A 3,161-nucleotide genomic window follows, 5' to 3' on the forward strand; every position below is an offset into this window, starting at 1 on the left:
GAACTTAGGCCAGTCTTGGGTTCAGTTTGAACAGTTTTGCACAGCTCATTCAATGCATGAAGGTGAATATAGACCATAAAGAAATGTTCTTTAAAAACAATGTCAGAGACAAAGATGTCTTATATCATTTTTTAATCCATCACTACAAATAAATATAAATGGGCCGGGTGTGGTAAGTCATGCCTGTAATCCCAGCACTTTGGGAGACCAAGGCAGGAGGATCACTTGAGGTCAGGAGTTCAAGACCCGCCTGGCCAACAGGGTGAAACCATGTCTGTATCAAAAAATACAAAAATTAGCCAGGCATGATTGTACATGCCTGTAGTCCCAGCTACACAGGAGGCTGAGGCACGAGAATCATTTGAACCCTAAGGGAGCCAAGATTGTGCGACTGCACTCCAGTCTGGGTGACAGAGTAAGACTCTGTAGCCCCCCAAAAAAGTGTGTGTGTGTGTGTGTGTGTGTGGTAATTAATGACATGCATAAAACTTAAGCCCCTTATTTTTTCCACTTTTACCACACAAGTTACTTGAGGAAAAATTGTTGTCATTTTTTATTATCATTTCCTTACCATGGGAGCTAGAAGCGTAAACAGACATTTGCAATGAGCTCATCCTCCCAAACGTCCTCTTCTCCAGCTCCCAGGTTTCTTCTTTTGCTCTTTTCTTCCTGTTCCCTCTTTCCATTTTTCAGTCTGTTTCAGTCAACATTAGCTTAGAAGAGCAATGGATTCTGAGACCTTCTACTCATTCTAATTCCTTCCATTACCAAGTAAGTACTTAATTAGTTGAAAGAAAGAACCTGATTTCATTAATAGGGAAAGAAAGTATGTATTCAACCCAGGAACAAGAGAAGAACAAAAAATCAGCAAGGTGGCCATGAGGTTAGGTTATAGAACCAGACAGATGGCTTCAAATATGAGCTCCTTTCCTTTGCTAATGACATGAACTTAGTTGGCTTGTTCACACTCAGAGACTCAGTCTTTCTATCTGCAAACTGAGATTCATGTCAGTTTTCTCGGAATTCAGCAGGTTTAATAAATAGCATTCCTCTTTCCCATCCACGATCTGAAAAAAATTGAGAAAATATGAAAAATAGTGGCAGATGGAGTCAAAATTTTCATCTTGATTCATGATAAGGTCTAAGTGAGATGATGTAACTTAGTGTCTGAACCAAATAGACCTACCAGGTAAATCTCAGACTGAGACATTTAACTACCTGCACATGCCAGACCGGACTTGAAATGCAGAGACCACAAAGGTTACACATCGGGCATGGAGGTGCTTCACCTTCTGACTTTTGGATGGGAGAGGAGGAGAAAAAAAAGTAAATAAAAGAAAAAAGGAAGAGCTGAAATCAGTATGCCCAAATTATTGCCCTCAAATTTACTAGTTCAATGAATCATCTTATTGCTCCTGGTAGAACAGTGATTAAGGGTTAGAAAAAGAAAAGTTCATATTGGGTGAAGCTTCAGGGGCTGGATGGAACTATTCCCCCATAATTTTCCTCCTCATTTCTCAGGTCTTAACTCTTTGTGACTAGACATTGCACTTACTGTCAATCAACAAGTGCCACCCACTCAGGGAAGGAGAGCAGCATTTTTTTTTTAACAACAGTCTGGTGTCCAGGTTCTTGCACTTCTCCAATACCAGCCATATCTCCATTGGGTTGTCTCCTAGACCCACAAGTGGCTGTTGTGCATGCTGTGCTCAGAAGGCTCTGGAATGAGTCACAATAAAATGTTAAATAAATGGACTGTAAGGTGATATTTTATCCAAAGCTGAAAATTCATCTCTTTCTTAACCTCGAGGAATGTCCATCCATATTATTCAATATAGTCTACTAGGGCACTGCAAAAAGTTTAAATGACAACCTCATGAGTCAATAATAAAATGTCTCCCAACTTGAGATTCCAGAAAAATGTTAATTCAAATAATGTTTTTCCTTGTTAAAGTTTGTTTCTTATGTACAATATAATAGTCCAAAAGAACCCCCCATCAAATTCTATTTTATTTGCAAAAAGATAATTTTGCAAATGAAAGATTACATATTATGTTTATGTGCCACATAATGACCTTTCAGTCAAGGATGGACCACATGTATGAAAGCAGTCCCAGAAGTTATAATGGAGCTGAAAAATCCCTATAGCCTGCTGACTTCTTAGCTTTTGTAGTCACATCAAAATACATTACTCACGTTGGCGGTGATGGTGGTATAAACACACCTATTGCTCTGCCAGTCTTACAAAAGTCTAGCACATGCAATTATGTATAGTACATAATACTAGATTGTCATAATAAATGACTAAGTTACTGGTTTATGTATTTACTATACTACATTTTATGGTTATTTTAGAGTATACTCCTACTTACAAAAAAATACGTTAACTGTAAAAGAGCTTCAGGCAGGTCCCTGTAGGAAGGATTCCAGAAGAAGGCATTGTTATCATAGAAGGTGATGTCATAGAAGATGACAGTTCCATGCATGTTATTGCCCCTGAAGACAGTGGGACAACAGGTGAAGAAGAAAAACAGGGATATTGATGATCATGACCATATGTTGTCTCAGGCTAATGTGTGCGTTTGTGTTTTAGTCTTTAATAAAAAGCAAAACAATAAAATAAAAAGAGAGCTTTGTTGTACAGATTATTTCATCACCCAGGCACTGAGCCTCATATTCATTGGTTATTTTTCCTGATCCTCTCCCTCTTCTCACCCTCCACTCTCTGATAGGTCCCAGGGAGTATTGTTACCCTCTATGTGTCTATGTGTTCTCATCATTTAGCTCCCACTTATAAGTGAGAATATGTGGTATTTGGTTTTCTGTTCCTGTGTTAGTTTGCTAAGGATAATGGTCTCTAGCTCCATTCATGTCCCTGCAAATGATGTGATCTCATTTATTTTTATGGCTGCATAGTATTCCATGGTGTATGTGCACCACATTTTCTTTATCCAGTCTATCATCCATGGGCATTTAGGTAGATTCTATGTCTTTGCTATTGTAAATAATGCTGCAGTACACATATGCATGCTTGTGTCTTTATAAAATAATTACTTATATTCTTTTAGGTATATACTCATTAATGAAACTGCTGGGTCAAATGGTATTTCTGTCTTTAGGTCTTTGAGGAATCACCAGACTGTCTTCCACAATGTCAACCC

At 38.3% G+C, this 3,161-nt stretch overlaps 1 long non-coding RNA gene across 1 annotated transcript; it reads right to left on the bottom strand.

Annotated features, from left to right (window-relative positions):
• Positions 1–516: 516 nt before the first annotated feature.
• On the bottom strand, positions 517–2,414 carry LOC118153453 (uncharacterized). The gene is made up of 3 exons (XR_004742674.3): positions 2,373–2,414; positions 1,556–1,719; positions 517–1,067 (listed from the first exon to the last, which is right to left on the bottom strand). It is a non-coding gene; the product is annotated as an uncharacterized LOC118153453 (long non-coding RNA).
• Between the last annotated feature and the right edge of the window lie 747 nt (positions 2,415–3,161).

The sequence above is a fragment of the Callithrix jacchus genome, chromosome 5, assembly GCF_049354715.1.
Source record: "Callithrix jacchus isolate 240 chromosome 5, calJac240_pri, whole genome shotgun sequence".
In the NCBI taxonomy this organism is placed as follows: Eukaryota; Metazoa; Chordata; class Mammalia; order Primates; family Cebidae; genus Callithrix; species Callithrix jacchus.